Consider the following 21472-nt stretch of genomic DNA (forward strand, 5'->3'; position numbering starts at 1 on the left):
GCGGTCCCTCAAAATGAAGAACTTTGACCCCCAACCATGGTTAGGCAGTATTAGGACTCCAATGGGAGTCTTGGCCGGAAAAAAAAAAAAAATTATTTCACACTGAAATCCTTTTGCAATATTGGTCTCTTATTTAAAAATATCTTCTGTATTCTCCACTTCTTCATTGAACGAATTTATTCAACCATTTCATATATTAAACTTTTTTATAGCTATTATTTTATGATTGTTTCTGTATAATTTTATTAATCAATTTTTTTTTTTTACAGGTTTGTATCCATGATAATTGTATGACCGAAACTTATGATTTCTTCGTAAATGTAAGTAACATTGATGATAAATATTACAATTATTTTTTCATCGATCCCATGGAATATTTAATGTTTAATCAATAAAGCAACAATAGACTAATTGTTTCATTAGTTTAATGATGTATAGAAGACTATCTTCTTAGGCACTTTCATTAATAAGACACTCTTAATATACAATGTTCACCAAACTTAAAATGCTACTAATCGATTTAAAATTAAGTGGAACTAATTATTGGTGGAATTTAATTATAGAGTCAACTATTATAGATATCAGATTAAGGTCTCGTTTTAAGGAAGGATAGCCAAAATATTAATTGGTTTGATTTTTCGCCTCTACAACTATTGCTATCACTAGTTGTTTTTGATATATGAAAGCAAGGACGTTGATAAACAGGTTCCTTTGTCTTCATATCCACATAGTTTAAATATTTACGATTAGTTGCGGTAGATAACCTTTTTGGGGTTAGTTTAATCTTCCCTTTAGTTTAGAGATTAAATAAATATTAATATATATAATTTCTCAGGAGGGCCTAATGAATTTTTCTAGCATTATTCAACCGGCATAGGTCCTAGATAAACATCTCTCTAGTGACATCTGTTAAATAATTAATTAAAGCAGCCATGATACTATGTGACTCAGCGTTTCCTGAATATAACTGATAAGTAGAATAATTAGTGACTGGTTCAGTTATTTTTATAGACAATTTCTTTTTAAACTTCTATTAAATTCACCGTTATTTATTCACATTTTCTGAACAGAATAACATGAAAGAAGTTTTGAATTTAAAAATCTAGTTTGGCTAATATAACCAAAAAGATATTCCGTGATATCTATCGAACCATATTAATTCACGTTATGAGAAAGAATCTATATAATAATAGTATGTGTATTTAGAGACACATGCGCCTGCTGACCATGTTACAGTAAAATAATCCACTAAATAATTTTAAAACTAGGATTTGTTTTCCGTTACATTTTTGCATCTTCGGCTACCTTCGGACTCGTTCTAGGCAGAACAATTCAGTAAGAATGAATTGCAGTTAAATTTTCATTCTGTTCAGAGGAACTTTTTAAGTTTGTGTGCACCTCATTCAGTGCTTCTAAATCGAGTTGAAGAGTTAAAAATTTGCATGTGAATTGATATGGGAGTTGTTGTTAATGTACCCTTTATATGGGTCTCACCTATTATCCGTGGTTTTTGGGAAATGTTAAGGTTTTACGTATCTTCACAGCTCTTTCTAGTTAAGGTAGAAAATTTATATTTGAATTGATGGTAGTGAAGTTCATCTTGGGATTGTTGATATTTTTCTCTTATCCCTACCATTTGTTTTGGTGTTATTAAGTATGGAATGGACTTAGAGAATTGAAACTTTGCATTAGAATTGAGAACCATTTTTATCAGTATGTACTCCGCCAAATAAATGAAAAAATCAAATCTCTTATCTAAACTTATCTGTTATGAAAACAAAAATTAGGAAGATATATTGCTGCTTTGCTTGAATAGTGACAAAAAAAAAATTAATTTTGCGTTGACGTATTATATAGATTGTAAAGTAGGCTATGATTACTTTATGGCAACCCTACTAGCTTTGGGACAGTCTATAGAGAGACTACAGTATATAAAGAAACCCCTGTTTACGGTAATATCTTTGGAATACGCCCATTTCAAAATAAAACCCATTTTGTTTTTTGTTATGGATGTACCTCTACTCAATTAAAGCAGAGATATGTCTAAATGACGGATCTCTGCAACTCACGCTTCCTTTTTGCTACTCTTAACTCAGATTGATTTAAAATATTTGTTGTTTTCGACAATTTTCGTTATATTAAGGGTACACTATATAGTTAAATTATTTAGGAAGTTATTTATATGAATTGTGCTTTATAGTGTAACAGAAAACTAGTTTCAATATACCACTGGCTAGACTGTTTGGGTGTTCAGGTGACGAGAGAACAACTGAGTGTAGACAGCTGGATCGAACTAATGTGTAGATATCGGAGACCACCCAAGTATATCTTGCACCGGTTTTCTACCCCTGGTTGCCATGTTCGGCTCTGATAGGATTTTTTTATTACAATCAAATATTTTTACAATAACGTAGATGGTTTTTTAAATTATATAAAACTTCTTGAATTCTATATCTCTATATTTTAAGTTCTATAAAAAATAAAAGTTATAAAGAATAGGTATATTTGTTTTCCTTAAATTAACCGATTACTGATCAATCAATAATTATTTGTAGCTCTGATTATTTGCGTTATTTTTTGGGGGGATATATAACTTATTATTATTAAGAAGTGGTATTTTATTTCCTTAATATCAAAATTGTTCTTGTGATAAGAAAATAAAGAATTATAATTGATTAATAAAACTAAAATAATAAAAAATTATTCTAACGGAGGAAAGACCAACATAGAAAGCGAACACTTCATGAATATGTATAGATGTACAAATTCTAATGAGCTGTACACATGTGTGAACCGTTTATTTAACCAATGTGGGATTACTAAGAACCTTATGATGCAGTCCAGTTTCTCTGAAGAAACATTTTTCTAAATAATTGTTATAATTATTACTTATTTTTTTAATAATATCAATTATTTTCTATTAAAGAAATCATGAAATACACTACTTCACAAGAGTTATATTTGAAAATATTTTAAAACAGGTATTTATCAGTATCAGTAAGTCTGTTGGGAATATTTTCCTCCAAATATTCTTGTGAGGTAATACCTCTTTAAGTAATAATAATAATAATAATAACTTATAAATAAATAATAACTTATAATACCACTTATAAGTTCATTGTTAGCTTATGTTTTCAATAGCAGGAAACCTTAAAAAAGGCAACCAACCGAAACTTTGTAGTAATAAAACGTTGGTAATTAAATTTAGTTTAAGAAAAAATTCATAAGAAATCCAATTACTTAAATAAAGGTTATATATTGTTTTGCTGAAAAGCGTGCTTTAAAATCTTAGTGTCTTATGAATTTAATGACAGGATTGCTTATAATTCCTTTATTGTTTTTCAGTATTTACTTGCTAACACTGTTTCAGGTGTGACCCTATTTCCTTTTGACGTGCATGGATTGCAACTACCTTTTCTGATACGGAGATTCTTAAACTGTTAAAAGATAAAAACGATTTGCTTGGAAAATATAAATGATAATGACCTTTATGAGTAGGTAAATTTATAAAATGAATAAATAAATTAAATAACCGTTTAGTGATAATTGCACGATTTTATTTTAGAACTATGAAAAAAACATTATGTAATGTTTAGATTTATTATTCTATAATTTATTTATTTTTTGATTGATAATAGGCTGATTATACGTATTATATCCTAATAATTATGCTTTATAGTTAAGTATTTAATAATTAGGTCTTATATTTAAGTATCAATACGTATATTTAAATGTCTCTATTAAATTGTTTGTATAAAAATTCTATTGAAAATTATTGTGGCCCTATGCACCCTTACTTCACCACTGGATTTCAATTCAAATAATTTGGAACAAGTTGGAACATAAGTTAACCTTATTCCTTAACCAGGCGGGGTGTGAATATTGCCGACATGAATGGTTAAAGAGTTTTTATTTGTCATTTAGATATGATATCTATGAATGTAAATTAGGAGTAGTATTTCTTGCCCACAGTTAGATTGTCATATTTTGAATAAAAAAATTTAGTTCCAAAAATAAAATAAATTGTTCTATATTTATATCATTGTAGTGATTTTATAATTATTTCTTTTACTTTTGTTCCATTATTTAAATTTCTACGAAATTAAAATTTTCTAAGCCAACACGTACATTACTAGAAGAAAATGGGGCATATGTGAAATAATATTACGAAACAAATCAAGGAATAATATAATCCTATGGGATCAAATTCATTCGTGATAGTTCAATAAATTATATGAAGAGTCATGAAAGCTTCTAAAAAGATGGCGAGAAAATACTATACGTAGAAAGAATACATTATACATTTTATCCCTATAATGTTTACAACTAACCCATGGTGAGAAAATACTTTACACCACATTTTATAGTTATATACTTACATCATGGTTAGGTATATATTAATTTTATGTAATATTAGTTATTAATTATTGTAATACGAAATTAATATTATTTGCTTGTTGGATTTGATGGAGAAAAATCATCTTTGCTTTGACAGCTACTTAAGAGACCGTTAGATTATCTCTAGATTAAAAAAAACTTCTAATCTTCGGTTTGTCCACTAACAGATTAGAAAAAATATCATGCACGCCAGCTTATATTGACTTTATCTCCAGCTCTAGGGTTTAAGCTTAGCTCATCACCTGGTGGCTTTCTTGAAAATTACTCGGATGTAACCTTAAACATTCTCTTTTTTTTTTATTGTATTTGAGAAACAGCATAAGGATAATAAGTTAATAATCATATTTTTTTTTAATATCTGACAACTAGTACTACCTTAAATTTTTTTATTTTTTTTAAATAATTTATTTATTGATATTTACAACTGTATACACATATATACAACAAGTAAATTTGCTGTAGGTGACATAGTGACATGATAAAAACATGTGGAGAATCTACCCACTGATAGAACTCCAATAACATTTCTAGAGGAGAAGATCTCGAGGCCATCTTCTTTTCAGACGCCTAGGAGGATTATTAGGTAATGAAGGTGAAGCCAGTTAGAAACAAGTGGATTTGGGTGGTTGAGAAGTTTATTATGGAAGGAACGGTATCTGGTTCTAGCCAAATCCGTATGGAACATTGATGTCCTGATGGATGAATTGATTTGTGACAAAGTAAGGAGCATTAAGGATTTTACGAAGGATTTTGGACTGTAAGGATTAGATTCTGGAGGAAATTGATGGTTTAGTGGAGCCCTAAAGCTCAACTCCGTATGTCCAGATAGGCCTTATAGTGTAGATCAGTCTTTTGTAATGGATTGGCAATTTAGACCGTTTGTCAAGTAAATGTTGCAATAGTCGGAATCTACGAGCAGTTTCTTGTCTTTTTAGTCTTGTATGAGGATTCCATGTCAGTCGTTTGTCGAGATGTAGTCCTAAGTAACGGATCTGTTCGACAGGAATAAGTGGGGTATTATTAAAGGATATTGTAGGGGAAGAGGTCATGGGCTTAAAGGACCTTAAATTTAAACCTAATAAATAAATCTATTTATCAAGGGTTCATTTATTTTTTTTTTTTTTTGACAGACAAAAATTTAACTGACTTTGTTTCATTGATAAATTCTCTTGAATTGCTTATTTAATTAACTGTCATAAATCTGAAATATGAATGTAAAAAAAAAAAATAAATAAAATAAAATCTTAGGGTAGAGTAAATATTTTAAAATGGCAAAAGGTCCTTTGGATTGGAGGAAATATAAGTTAGCCGGACGGTTTTGGACGGATACCAAGATGTTTGGAGACGGACCGACCGTCTAGGATGTATCTGAGTTAATTTTATCCCTATGATTCGCTCTCTGCCCCATTTAAATCTTTTTCACTTATAGTATGGCTTGGCATTTGATCTCAAACTGACCGATTGTTTTTTTGGATATTTTTAATGGCTATTATGTGTAAAATATCAAAATTCGGTGTCATTTTTACAGCTAGTAGTTAGTACAATTAAATTAAAACATAAATTAAGTTTGAGTTAAAACGGAGTTGTCCTGAGATAGACCGAAACGTACTCGCATTTAGCGGAATCGTGTTAAATTTTAAAATTTATCTCGAAGAGTTTACCTTTGATTGTTTTCTTTGGTGGAAAGTATGTAGACAATGATTTTTTTAGTATAGTTTTATTGTTCGAGGATTAGTTTTAACGTCCTTATTTACTCCCAATACGATATGGTGCCATAGATATTCCAAAAATATTAAATGGTCCTTTATTCCTTTACATTATATTTATTCTCCAACTGGAATGACTTGTGAAAAGTTTACAAAAAGTTAGTGGCAGATAATTGCGTTAAATAAGAAAATTAATCTGCGTTGACAGTATATAGTCCTATTGAACGGATTACAAACTGATAAAAAAAAAAGTAGGAATATTGTAAGTCATTAACTCAAACATTAACATTACTGCACATTTTATACATTAATTTTGTTTTGTTTTTTGCAGTATTTTGTTTTATATAATTTAAATATGTTTACATGCTTAATTAAATTATTGATATTTGCATAAATTGCATTGTTCTTTTAAATTTATTTCATATTCTGTCTGCTACCTAATAATATAATCTCATTTATAATTTTATGAGATGGTTATTTAATTAAGTAATATAAAATTACCAGTCCATTTATTAATTAATCTTTTCAATTTTCAATTTGAACTAGTAATATAATATAATTAGATAGTTTATTGTATTCATAAAATTGTCCTATCGGATTTGTACTAGTTGACCAAGAAATGAAAATTTTATTCTGAAAACTAAAAAAATAGCTGTAATTTTTCTCATCGTAAACCCATTTAAATTTGTTTCTTTTATTTTTTGGAAATTTAATTACTTCTTAAATGTTAGTATACATTATTTTCATTAAAATATATACATTTTAAGTCATTAGGAAGTAAAGTTTTATTTTTTTTATAATTTTCTTTTACTATCTCTCGAGGATTTATTCTATATATGAAAAATTGAAGTGCTTTAAAAAGAAGTTTTTTTTTTTTTTATAATAATACTTTTTATTTATTGATAGATATTACAATCTGCCACACAGTTGTGGGCAATAGATAATATTGATGAATGATCACATTCGTACTAAAATAAAATAAAATAAGAATATAAATAAATAAGTGAATGAAAAAAAAATGTCTCTTGAAATATATACAAACAGAAGGATAAACAAAATGAACATATTCAAACTATGTGTATAAAAAAAATAAATAAATAAAAAATAAAAATAAATAAATAAAATAATATAATCTCTAGTCACATTTACACTAAGAAGAAGAATTAAAGCAAGTTTCAACAAAATTTCTTGAGCCGTTTAGGTGCTACTATCTAACAAATACGATTTTTAGATAAGCATAAAAAGTACTTAATTTTATATTTCGATGAAGCAATAACAATTTGTTTTTACTCCATAATTTTAAGTATTATCTAATAAAGCGGAAAGAAATTAATAAATTATATCAGAATTGTATTCTATGTTCTGTATTTATTTTTTTCAGTCACCATGACCTGTCAAAAATAAGTAATCAAATTTAACTATAGAAAGCAATATTTGTTTTTAAATAAAGATCGAATGGGAATTTCATCAATGAACTATATGAACTTGAAGCGGTTTGACGTAAGAGCAAGGTTGTTAGTTAAATCCACACAATTTTTTATCTCATTTTAAGTTGAAATCTTATCTTTTTTAATGTAACTGATGTTTTGTCATAGTCGTAAGATACTGCTGGTACATTAATCTCTAACCGGGGATATAAATGTTCAGTGTAAGTTTATAACATCCGAGAATTTTTTTATCGTATCCATTTTTGCATTTTATTAATATACTAATTATGATATTCTTATACTATCTCTGTCAATCAGCTCAAAATAGTGAATCATTACGGAAATTAAAAGAAAAAAACTAAATTATTAATAGCGAAATAATTATTGAATTGGTATTTCTGAAAAAATTATTTATTTATTAACAAGAGCGATGTAAATTCATAGGTATTATCAATGTATTTATTTAAGCATTATTAAATTATGATTGAGGTACTTCATTGTTAGAATTTCTTAAAATAATATGAATCTAATGAATGCTGGCTATGAATGGAGCCATAAACTATAGGCTCATTTGATTGCATTGTAAGTTATCGGTTCTTACGTAAGTTTGAGTGTTAATTGTTTGAATAAAAAAAGCTAGACCTTGAATGGACAAATCAGGAAACTTGAATAGGAATTAGTTCCTCGGAGTTACGCACCGTCCGCTTTTTCGAGTTACGAAATCTGTCAGGCTATGCTAAGCAGTGTTATGAAATAATGACGTAGCTCAGTTTTATATTGATTTATGATATGCCTGCTTATGACTAGGCAAACGTGACTGTAGTTAAATAAAACCGAACACACTTGAGTCTTCAAAATGTGACTATTGTCTCGTGTTGCGGTCGGATGGAGCAATGTATTTGGGAGGGGACTTAAAACAAATCATAATAAAATAATGATAATAAAAATAGATTCTTTACATTCTTTACTTACAACAATATTTGATTGAACTTCTTAATGTTTTAAAGCAAAATAAAGAGGGGATTCCTACTATATACATGGAATACAAACCTGGTGTCTGTCAAGAAAAACCTTATACAATTGTCCGGAGTTGAGTGGAATTTAAACCCGACTTTTTAACCTTCCTATAAGCTTTAACAAAATTAAAAAAAAAAAAAAATTAAAATTGCTTTTCGCGCTTCTTCGAACCAATCAGTTTCATTGTATTTATAATCTATTACGAATATATATTAACATTAAAATATTATGATGTATTTTATAAAATGCAAGTGTTTCCATAAATTACACTCTATGAAAATATCCTTTCTTTGATTGAACCCATATATTATTAAATTTAATATGAATTTGGTGAATGACACAATCTTCCTTGTTAAAATGTAACAATTTATTTCATATACAACAACGACGTTTCGTGATTATCCCCCATCTTCAGGTTGCTATAAAACCAAATTCAACAAAATTTAAACACATGTTTACAACATTACTACTATATCATATAATCATCAAAACTATTCATAAACTATTTACCTGATACAGCTATTTTATATATAAATATAAGTAGATGGTCAGGGTGCGGTCAAAAAAAAAGAACAAATAGTTTAAAACTATTTTAATGTCCGACGTTTTGCCCCACTTTGCAGGGCTAAAAAAAATTTTATTTACAGGGGAAAATTTTTTTTTTATAATGTTAACTGGTGACGGTAGCAGCGTGGTAACGCGCCTGTCTGCCAACCCATAGATTGCGAGTTCGAGCCCGGCTCTACCCGGGATTTTTTCAAGCATAAAATTAAGCAGTACGCACTCACTATCTCCCCATTTGTGAGGCCCGTTAGCCAATGGGGGGCACTCACAAAAATAGGCGTGGGAGTGACGGGCCAACCCTATGAAAACCACGTCAGGAAACGCGCGATGTATTTCTTAAGTACATCGTCGTGAGGCTTTGGACCTACACGGTCTGTCGCCCAATGAAAAAAAAAAATAATGTTAACTATTATGCATTTATAAGGAGAATAATAACCTTCTTGAAGGTTGATTATGATAACAACCATATACACTATAACAATCATCTCCTACCTACCTCTCTTACCACAAAGATGAACTCTTAACACAAATCTAACTAAAATTAACAATTTTTCAAAAATAATTTTTGTATACAATAACAAACAACAAACATTAATATAGTGTGTGCCTACATTTTTTGTATTTGTTTTATAATTAATTATCAAAAATCAAATTGATGTTTATATTTAATACTATGTTGTGTAAATATTAAACAAAAATCTAAAATCTGCCTCTAACCATGTTTTTTTTTTTTTAAGTCATAGTTAGTTTTTTTTATAAATTTATTATTAGTTTTGTTTTTTTAAAGTTGCATTTTTCATTAATGTTTACTGATATCTTCATACCCCTTTGTATAATACAAAATAATTCGTTGAAACGATATGAAATCATTAAAATAAATTACAGCATCGAAATCTAAAAGAATATCTTCTTTTAAAATAATACTTTTTGAAATCAAAGAACTCAAAAATAAATTTTATTTGTTTGAGAAGATGGACGGGCGCTGTGGGTAAATAAACAAAAAAACTATTTGATTGTGCCGAATTTCAGATCTTCATCAGGTCTGCTTGAGCTATCTCATAAATAGTTGCTTTGTTTATTTGCTGACTGCATCCCCCGACCATCTTCAACTAGTAACACATCTTTATTTCTTGTAATATTTTGAATTTTTATTGAACTCTTGAACTGAATTGAAGTGTCGTTGAACTCTCAGGACAAACTAACCAGAATAAACTTAGTTCCTTTCTTTAAATAATTTTAATTATCTCTGGTATGGACATAAACTGAAAAACCTCCTTTCATGGTTATAAAAATGTAAGGCTATGTAATCGGCATAATGCTCCTATTAAAAAAAAAATCATAACGATGTTTATAGCTGTATTATGAGCGTTGTATACTGGTAATGTAACCAATAACGTAATTGGTTCCATGCTAAGTAGGGCAGCTGTCTCATAATGTAGGAAGCCCGGAAATAGCTAGTTAAGTTTGAAATGGGTATTGAACTAAAAAAAAATGTATCATCACACATTATTTTCTCTCACGAGTCGTTTTGAATGAGAGCTTTACCACTTATTATGAAATATAGTTTAAACATCTCAAAACAATAGAGATATTACTCTACCTTGTTTAGAAAACGCGATTTCGATCCACTTTCCGACAAGATTCCGAGAGCGACACGATTTGTAGTGGTATGGGCTCGATTCTCACCACTTAGTATTTATTTCATGAAGGTCCCGCGAACTGAATTTTGGCACTGCATACTGATTGGAAACATTTGAACACTTCTTTATTTTTATTGGGTATTGGTGAAGAGTACTTCGTTCGTCGAACTTACGTTTCACACCTTTGAAAATTTCATAGTTTTAGTGGGTTACAATTGCTACATTTAAATAGAAAAAATAAGTCACATCACATTACGAAAAAAGTTTATATGTTTATTGAAAGTAGAAATGGATTTTTGTCCTAGAAGATTTGTTGTCTTTTAATAACAATGGAACGCATTTCAAATCTTAATAAACAAAAAATTGTTATGCAAAGCTTTGACTCGGTAGAGGTCGTAGTTTATGCAATGTCAAAAGGATCTTAATGTCTAAATAAAAATATATAAGTACCCAATACTATCGAAGCATTAATCAGAGTGTTGAAGCACACTCGAACTGCCTCCATAGGTTTTGTTATAAGGTCAACAATCAAGCTTTTCGACTAGTTGTATCCTAAGCACTCTATGAACTACGGTTAAGATTGTACATAGTTATTTGAAAAATATATTTTTAAAAACAAAAATTTTTTTATGCTTGGTATCTTTCATTATGCCTGATGTAATATGAAATTGCACCTCTTTTTTTGAAAATAACTTTTATCAAATCGTTACTAATTATATGTATAAAATTTTATTTTTCTGATTATTGGTATTATATACCTTTTATTTCAGGAATACAGTCTTATAGTGCATTTACAAGAGGGAGTTTTTTGGTATTGGTATCTACTTTTATGAGTAAAACTCACTTAGAGCCTTCTCTGCGAAACTTACTACCTTCTCTCAGAGAATAATCTTATTCATTGAACACAAGTTATTTATTAATTTCCTTAATTTTTAGTTGCCGTATACAACTCTAGGATTAGAAGCACCGTATTTTGGATTTCGTGGTTACATCTCTTGATACAGGTTGTTCTCTTTTAGGAACTTAAACAGGTTCTTCCAATTTTCTGGCAGTAAGGCTTGACGTTGTCCCCGGAGGCCAAAAGATGTTCTTGATAATTCCAGGATACGCTCCATCGTCAGGGTACATTTACAACTATAACATGTCGGTGGAGGATTTCTTTCAAGAAGGTGCTTGTGTCAGTTAATCTTGTATGTCCGATCCTGAGTCGGGTTATGATGGATTGTTCACGACGATTTTCGAGAAATGGTGGTAGGGGTTTTGTATCACCAAGTATTGTCTTCATTGTATTTGTTTCAGGTACCTTGGACCAAAAACAGCGCCATGCTTCCTTGCATTGGGTCAGAACCGATTTATGGTAATCATACAGCGCCAAGTTACAATTAGGCACTGGAAAAAGGGTGCATGCTTCTTTGGCAGCTGTGTCAGCCAGTTCGTTTCCCATTATACCTGCATGACTGGGGACCCACAGGAAATTTACTTTTTTATGTTTTTTTTTTTTTATTAAAGTTATGATGGAAAAAACAACGGGGTTGTGCGAAATTTTGAATAGCTTTGAGGCTCGAGTAAGAAGCACTACAGATCACAATGTAGGAGGACAAGTTAGAATTTCCTGAGAGTTCTTATTTCATTGTATTTCATTTCTTGAGATTGAGATTAACATAAGTGGATTGTCGAAGAGTTACCTCTCTATATTCCGCGAGAACTATCAGAGAAACATGATGTATATTTGCTATCTTCGACATTCATGAAATAAATCACGCTTGAGAAATTTAATGACAGAAGCAAATGCTAATAATGCCTTAAGTTTTCAACTTTCTAAAGAAGGAAGTTTCTGTTTGAATAACGGACCACCCCGACGTGATGTTTCAGCAGGGTTGTTTTGTTTGTAAAGAAGTTGTTGGAACTGAGTTAACTTAAAGGCTCCTCAAACTGCCGCGGACCATGTGACAGACTCCTATTGTGCCTCTTATCTGTCCCTCTTGCCAGTTTATTACAATGAGACTTGTCGACGAGATGACAACAAAGATAAAGCCCTGCAGTTACGTAGGCTACCTATATATACACCTGGCACGTGTTGTTCTAATGCATGTTATTGTAAATTGACCATAGCTTCCATAGTCGTGTTTTACAATTTCATTAGTCTATGAAGTTGTGGTCCATCAATAACATAAGCACAAACAACAAAGTTCAGGTTGTGAATCATTTGTCCGTTGTAGGGAATGATGTTGTATACTTCAAAACGCAATTAGTCAGGAATAATTGGAAGTCTGCATTTTTCATTTCCCCACATTGGTTATTTATTAAAAATGGTGAGACTTTTATGAGGTCTCCTTCTTCATCCCTTTCTATTATTAAGAATTGGTTTTTATTTTTAGGTTCTATTGACTCGTTTATGTTTGGCTAATTGATACTTTTTCAGCCTCTTTTTACCCTTTTAAGAATAGGAGATTTATTCGGTGTTTTTTTCATTGTACAGCCGTTGCTTTGATATTATTATCGGTTTAGTGGCACACAATAAAACTATACGCTATTAAAAATAAATTTAGAGAACTATTACTATCACTTATTGGGCGGAATCTTTTTTGTATTCTATCTCTTCTATCCGTTGGTAGATTCTCTTCGAATTTATAAAAAACTTCCTTGATACCAACTCCTTCACTTGGCAGTACTCTCAAACGTCTACGTTCCTTTTAACTTCCGTAAATTATTTCCTTAAAAAATTAACCTTGATATCTTTATAAAAATCATATGCTCCCATCAATTATAGTTATTGTTGTTGATAATATCATTAATGTAATTTTAATGAATGAATAAAAAGGCCTGCAACAAAAACGTTTAAGGGATAATTTACTTAATTACATATTTGAAAGTGTCCTGAATTCTAAAATTACCCCCATTCCCTCCCATTTAGAACAGTTTTTTTGGAAAATGGATTTGCAAAAACCTCACATGAATGGGCAATTGTACTCCCACTAAACTTCAATGACCCATATTTTGTGCAAAATTCTATTTCCGTGGAGAATGCGACAAAAAAAGAAATCTTTAAAGGACCTAAATGTATCTGACATATCTGCCTGTATTTTTTCTTAACTCCACATAATTTATTTATTATATTACAATTTGAATTAGCAATGAATGTGCTTAGTAATGGATATTATTGCATCCTTATTTTTATCATATTCTGTATCATCTTGTTTTAGTCTCATTATTATATTAATTCATTAATCGTAAATTTGCAGCTTTAATATACACTTTAAAATCCTTTCAGTTGTTATTATTTCTTTAATTTAATTTGTTTTAATAAAAATTGAAAGATGTTGCCACTGGGCCCTGTTTTATAATAAAGCACAAACTAATACTATTAGTCTTGTCGATATAACTTAATACAATTACACTGACTTGTACAATAGTAACTTGAACTTTAGTACTTTATAACTCTTGTAATATCACAAATAGTCTTCCCTATTATGAAAAAAAAGTATTAGTGTAATTAATACTTGTATTTTGAACTAATACTATTAGCTTTCATTATGAAATAGGGCCATGGTTGGACCATATTGGATGTAATCTTTTTCTTATATGAATAAAATAAATCTTATGAAACCGATAATAATATCCATTTCTCTGAAATAATGTTGAAAGAACTTTATAGTCCTTTTGAAACCTTTCGTGGATATTGTTGCTTTAATAACTCTTCATAAAGTTGAAGATTTACAGATTTGTCTTAAAAGGTTACGCCCCTCTATCTTCATCTCATGGTCTCGGATTTTCTATCCTCTCGCTTTATTACACGTTTTATTACCGTTTAAAGTACACGACCTCGACGTTAGTTGTTGGTTGATTGGTTCTGCACAGCTATTACCTGAGTCTATTGAATAGTTTCCGTAGTATGATTTTGAACCATCCCTTAATGTTTTATTGATGATCCATAAACTTCGATGCTAAAATCATATATGTTGATGAAACAAACATATATGAGGCTCTATACTCCTCTATCTACTCTATACGTCGATTCCTAAGACATTAAATACTAGGTATTTAATGTTCATCTTACTTCCTTTTAACCTTGTTCATATTACTTCAACCTTCTTGTTCATATTACTTCAACCTTCTTGTTCATATTACTTCATTAATTTAGTTATATAGTTATCCTCTCGTGGATGAATGGATTCTTCAGATATTATTATTTTGGAAAAAGGGTCTCCTTATGTTATGTGAATAAAACATGCACCCATAAAGTTCATGGTCCAAGCCAACCACTTTATATTAACTACTGCTTACTTACAGGATTTCTATATTATTTGCGATTTGGAATAGTTCTCTACTCCATGCCAAATATTAAAGGGAATTTCGATTTCTGTTATCTCTGTTTTTAAAATAAATAACGAAATTTCATATACAAAAAGTTAAAATCCTTAATTTCTCAAAATATGAATAGCTTCCCTTTTCATTCGTTTGATGGGCCTAGAATATTTTATGTATCTCTGATTATTTTGTTAAGCTCATTTTTTTTATCATTGACATTTATAACTATTCTTATTTGTACTTTCAACTGGGAAAACGATGTTTTGGACATCTTTTCTGGGCTCTCTTACACGAATTGTATGCACCTTTTGGTGGATTACTTCTTCTATTCTCTTTCAGCTACTTTACTGAAATACCCCAGACCTCTCTTCTGATTCCTCAAAGTAAAAGTGTTCAAAGACAGCCCTAGCAGAGGTTGTTAAAAACGCTTTTATTGCTTTTAAAACTATGATATAGGCTTTATGTCTGTTCAAAACACAGGAAAGTAGAGAAATTCTTATTTGCCAAGTTATTAATAAAAATGGGAAATTGAGTGTGCATCTTTATCGAGGATGATAATTTAATGATCTTTAGTTTCTTTAATCAATGACCAGTCAGATTATTACTAGTAACTATTCATAGATAGTATTAATTGATTAGGTTAGTTTTTAAGATGATTACTATCATATTAACAATAAGTGATACATTATCTAACCCACTTTGTAAAATTGTGTTTTGATATACTAACAATTCGCTCAAGAATATCCATTTTGCAATATAAACCCAAGCAAAGTTAAGGTAAGGTAAAGTAAAGTAAAGAAAAATAAAAAGACGTAGTAAAGCCAGGGTATAGTGTTCCTACATATCACTACTAATATAGATTAACCAGTTAGCTCGTGTAAATCATTATATTTTTCATTGTAAAGCGTACAAAATACAAATTAATTTTGTGAGACATAGGTATATGTATATTTTTTTTTTACATTTGGGGTATATCTTTGCTACTAATAATCCAAGTTCGATGATTGTTTTTTTGTTCTGTAGGAAATTTAATTAAGTATAGAATAACTCCTTCTACAGAAATTGATTAATAATGTATATAACCTGGGGGAAGTTTCAAAATCGGCGGAACTTTTCAAGAATTAAAATTTACAATTTTAATTTAAGACTTTAGAGTGTGGTTAAATGAAATTTATAATTTTTCTCTATAATATACGTTTAATCAGCACTCAATGAATTTCATTGCAACCAATTACGAAAAAATGTTATCGATAATAAATTTTTAAATTGTAATCCGTTTCTAGTTTAAGTTTAGGTTTAACAATGCAGCAAGCCATAATTTTTTAGACATCTTTTTTGTTCCTATATTGAAATTCACATCTTGTTTTAAGTAATCATATCATATTAATAGTTACTTAGCGTCCTCCTCGATTAGAGAACTAGTAAAAAAATAAATTACACGTTACGAAATCTGATCGCTGTATAATGGGAATCTTGAGTTGGCAGGCCTATAATTATTTTATATATTAAGCATTTATAATTGAAAAATTACAGATACCTAAATATGAATTTTAGAAGAAATTAAATTTATTTTACATTTGACTTTTTTTTTTAAGTGTACTGATAAAGTTTATTAAACGTTTGAGAATGTTATTTTTAAATTATAAAATGTTCTAAAAGTCTTGCATTGTTTTTTTCTAGATGTTTTATGTTCTTTAAGTTAAAAGTAACAACATAATTTCAGTAGTTCTATTGTATTTTTGATTTTATCCGTATTTCTATATTTTAACATCTTATTTATAAAACTATGTCTGAAATTAAAATATTTTGTAATGTTTACTACTTATTTTATTTATTTTCACTTTTACACCATCGTTATTTTCAGTTTGTTCCTATTATTATTACGTGTGATAGTGAAAATAAATAAAATAAGTTGTGAGCATTACAAAATATTTTTATTTTGTATTAAGTTTATCATGACCCTGAAATCGCATCATAAAAACGATAATGAAATATATACCTTTGTATACAGAGGAGTGAGTTGATCATACGTTCACGAGCTAAAAGCTCTTCAATAAATGTTTGTTTTCGAGAGAAAGAATTCCATTCATCCGTCTTACGTAAGCTCGTTTTGTTTGTGATTCTCATCCGATAGTGTCAAGTAAACAGATATTTCTTAATTGTAACAGTTATGTGATTGATTAGTCACAGCCATCATCAAGAGTAAAATATTCATCAGAAGTTGAAGCACTGTTGCCCCTCACGCCTCCTGATGAAAGATATCTTTAACCACCGGTTCCTCATGAGCAGGATATCATTTTTGACTGTGATGTATGACGTAATAACAGACAGTGGCCCGGTGTCGATTAAGGCGCCTTTTCTGGTCTTTAATGTAGGAATTAAAACCAAATTACGGTTGAGATAACAATTATTCGTCTAAAGGATGTTATACGAAGTTGAGTTTCAGTTGATGATTTCAGAGACCAATGGATTCTTCTACTTTATGTTGCTATATTAGTTGGTATAATTTACATGAACACTTTGATGAGTTATTAAATTGATGAACATGAAAAACTGAAAAACATTAATAAAGGGTTTTAGGATAGAGCTAAATGGTTACTTCTAACCAGTACAATTTACTTTCATAATACTTCCAGTGCAAATAGGTGTGGATAGATCTTATGAGCTATCTCTTATCAGTTAAATATTTAATCTAATGGAGTACCTACTCACAACAACTTCTTAGATTGAAAAATAATGCCTGTAAAAATAGCTTTTTTTGTTCATCTAGATAACAATTAAAACGATTGAAAATACATGCAAAATAAAATCTTTATTTTGAGGTTACTAATTTCTAAATATTAACTTCATTTCGTTACTCCACTAACATTGTGCTTGCAAAATTAATTTAATGCAAAATGTATGGTAGATCTTAAAGTGTTAAAAGTTTATAGAACAAGAGAAAGCGCAAGATGGGCATGTTTCTCGAGACCTGTTTATTTTTTTTTTAATGCATAATTCATAAGATTAATAAATAAAATATACTTGTTATTTATTTAAATATATGATACTTTAAATTATTTAAATATATGAAATATATGAAATTAAAATAACATTTCTTTAACATACATAGATAGTTACGGTTTAAGTGGAAATTTTTGCTTTAGGAGTAACAAAAAAAAATTAAGATTTGACTATATTCTGCATCATTTATCTGTTAATTCTCTTTGGTTTTTTATAGCACATATATTCTGTATCAATTTTTGTGCAGACCTCGACATTTTCCAAGTTTTAGTGCTCTATTGCAATGATTATCACATAGCATAATAATAATGATGGATTTCTCGACATCGTTGCCAGAACTAACTTGTAAGCCAAGCAAAAGATCTAAAACTATACGATGTAGAACGAGAATAGTTTGCAAATCAAATCTTTAAATACAGCCGAAACTCGCTTATACGACCGAAATTATTATATTAATATACATAGCTCATTTTTAATAAGTTTTGTATTTTGTTTTAATTTTCACCTCATATATGAGATCAATATTAGAGTTACTTTCTTTCATACATTAACCGGATCGCCCGCTTTACCGGTAAAGCCTTAGTCCCACTTAGGATGAATAAATAGATTTAGAGTACTGTAATTAATCAAAAATTAATAAATATTTTATCCTGTGAATTACTCTGATTTTTATAAAAATGAGATAAGAAGCAAAGCGATAATGACAACGGGAACCGAGTATCCCTGGTAAGATCTTTTAAAAAAGAGGAAAATATAGAAGAACTCTTAAGTGGTTTCTGACTCAGGATCCCAAGATCCGATAGTGAAATGAATCAATTGCCTTGAAAGTTTCAAGGTTCTCTTGTACTTCTCTGAAGAAAGACATTACTAACAATTTTGATAGTCTTTTAGAAGAACCTAAAACCTAAAAATAGTGAATTGGCTATAACTTTTTTGACAATATAAGTGATGATCATTTTAAATGTGGATATTATGTATTCATAACCCACTGAGTATATGCAGGATTTTGGACCAACATAAAGAATAACTAACTTGAATAAAACTAAAAATAAGTCAGACACCAAACGTAAAATATTTCGGGGCACTTTCAAGAGACAACTGAAGCACATTTTACAATAAGGATGAAATTCAGGAATTTTATAAAAAAAAAAATTTAAATATTGCTCTTCATTGTAGTCAAAATTGATAGTTGAAATTCATTATTATATTAAAATCTATCAATGGGTCGATTTTCCTCATGTTTTTATCATACCATTGTATAACTGACACCAAATTTACTTGTTGTATATATATTTTGATGGAGTTGTATCTATCAAAAAATTAATATAGAATATAACAATTGAGATGAATTAGCTCAGATTTTTTACTTAAGTGAACCAATTGAAATAAACATCACCTGGATGAAAAATAAACAGTACCTTGTTTAAATATTCATTCCCTAAAAGATTATCTACAAAAAAGTTCTTGAACTGCTTTAGACCATAAGTAGTTAACAAATCTGATACTGACTAGGCTTTGTTAAGCGTTAAGTGGGTCATGTATAGGAAAATATTGTTCGACGGCGGGGATTTGGGGTGCCATAATAGGATTAAAGGATTTGCTCCCGGTTGAATCACAAGTCCCTGGGATCGAGTAACGGAACCGGCGGATATCCATTCCTCTCACGCGACGAGGGGGCAGAGTTATTCCACGTCCAAGTCTAACGGGGACACCGACGCTTTCATGTCAGCGGAGAACTCAAGAGCAAACAAAAAGGGAGATGGAACGGGGATATGGCAAGAACATGATGTCATCGCTGCCGAAACGGTTTCGTCACCGGGGCGAGGCATAAGGCACGCACGCTCCTCGGCCTAGTGGAACATGTCATTTGGTTGCAGAACAACAACTTTGAAAAGTTGGGTTTATAATGCATGGGTGGTTCAAAAGATATAAATGATTGGATGTCTTTACGAACGATAAAATAATCGAACATGGTGGAAAAGGGCAAGCTATAAATGATGAAGGTATTACTCAAGAAAAAGAACAGTGTATATAAATTTCGATGACTAAGGTTTACTATGCATTAGAAGAACGTACATTTTCCCAGTTTGACCTTTTCATTTTGTTGTTTAATTAATTATAGATGAGGAATAAATTAATTCCTGGCCTTTTAATAGTATCTATACATTTCACTAACCCTGTCAATCAAGTTTGATAAAAATCCAAGACTCCACTATGTGAAGACCACGTGTGACCAAATAAATTTCTTTCGTAGTACTATTGTAAGAAATAAATAATTATGGAGTATTGGCTGGGTTTCTGAGCGATCATATTGTTTAAATATTATTTAAATAGGTACATGTTGAGAGCCTTGACAGTAAAAATAAATGGATTATAAACGTAAAAGAGAGAATTTAGGGGAAATAATTATTCTCTTCTGTAAGAGACATCAAAGAAAGCCGACCATTTTTCCTCAGCACAACCGGTCCCAAATATTTATTCCCCTCCCTTGTCACCCGTTTTTCCTTTTTAGCTGGTCACAGAAACAAACAATTGTGTTCAGGCTTTACATAACACTTTATTTTCTTAAGCTGGTTATTTAATGTTTCGGATAACAGTTCCATTGATAACCAGCACGAAATTCTCTTAAGACAATAAGAATATAAATCATATCACGTGAACCCTTGCAAATAATCTGTATTGTCTTACTGCTGAATCCTATTTGTATATTCCTTTATCTGTACACGAAGATTCCTGTACGTGGGGACTTTATCTGTTCCAACATCTCAATCGTGACTACTGGTTACTCCAAGATTCATCATCGCTCTGCCCAGTGTTCAGAATTCTTAATAGTTATTCAATCTTATACTTCTCTTCCTTGCTCAAAATCAAAACCTTCATCTAGTTACCGTGATAATAGAAACTAAGCAAATTGTATGAAAATCTAGAACTCCGGGATCCCTCTCTTGTTCAGGGTTCCAGATATTGGGACGGAAAGATGTCTGGCTAGTTCATATTATATGAAAAACTCCAATATTAGTTTAACTTGGCATGCTTATATACATGGCTCTACTATTTTTGAAATTCTGATTTTTGTCGGTACAGTAGTATGAGCCAATGTTCATTTTTTTAAGGTATTGTTTACCTTCTTCAGTAGTTTTTCAGCGCATTTATCTCTTTCCAATGGTTCGAGTTACTATCTTTTATTTATTTATAATTTATGGATCCTAATATTAAATTCCATATTTGGGCAAATTCAAGCCGGGCTCTTTTTTTATCCATCGCGTCCTCAAGGCATAAATCCCCTAAAACCATTTATTGTTGTTAATAGTTTTTGACGAATTATGTGCAGAGTGGAAAATCGAAAATCCCTAGAGAACAAAATGGTTTAAGAATTTTATTTCTCTTGAGATTCTGGCATCACATTTTA

The 21472-nt window shown here is 30.1% G+C and overlaps 1 long non-coding RNA gene across 1 annotated transcript in view; it reads left to right on the forward strand.

The window, feature by feature from the left end:
* Nucleotides 1–21472, forward strand: part of LOC106684257 (uncharacterized) — a 76593-nt gene that overhangs the window by 43840 nt on the left and 11281 nt on the right. Inside the window, exons 2-3 of the long non-coding RNA XR_010844553.1 lie at nucleotides 270–320; nucleotides 3371–3494. This is a non-coding gene — a long non-coding RNA (uncharacterized lncRNA). The remainder of the gene's footprint in view (nucleotides 1–269; nucleotides 321–3370; nucleotides 3495–21472) is intronic.

Source organism: Halyomorpha halys, unplaced genomic scaffold, assembly GCF_000696795.3.
Source record: "Halyomorpha halys isolate HHAL.00 unplaced genomic scaffold, Hhal_1.1 Scaffold560.1, whole genome shotgun sequence".
NCBI lineage: Eukaryota > Metazoa > Arthropoda > Insecta > Hemiptera > Pentatomidae > Halyomorpha > Halyomorpha halys.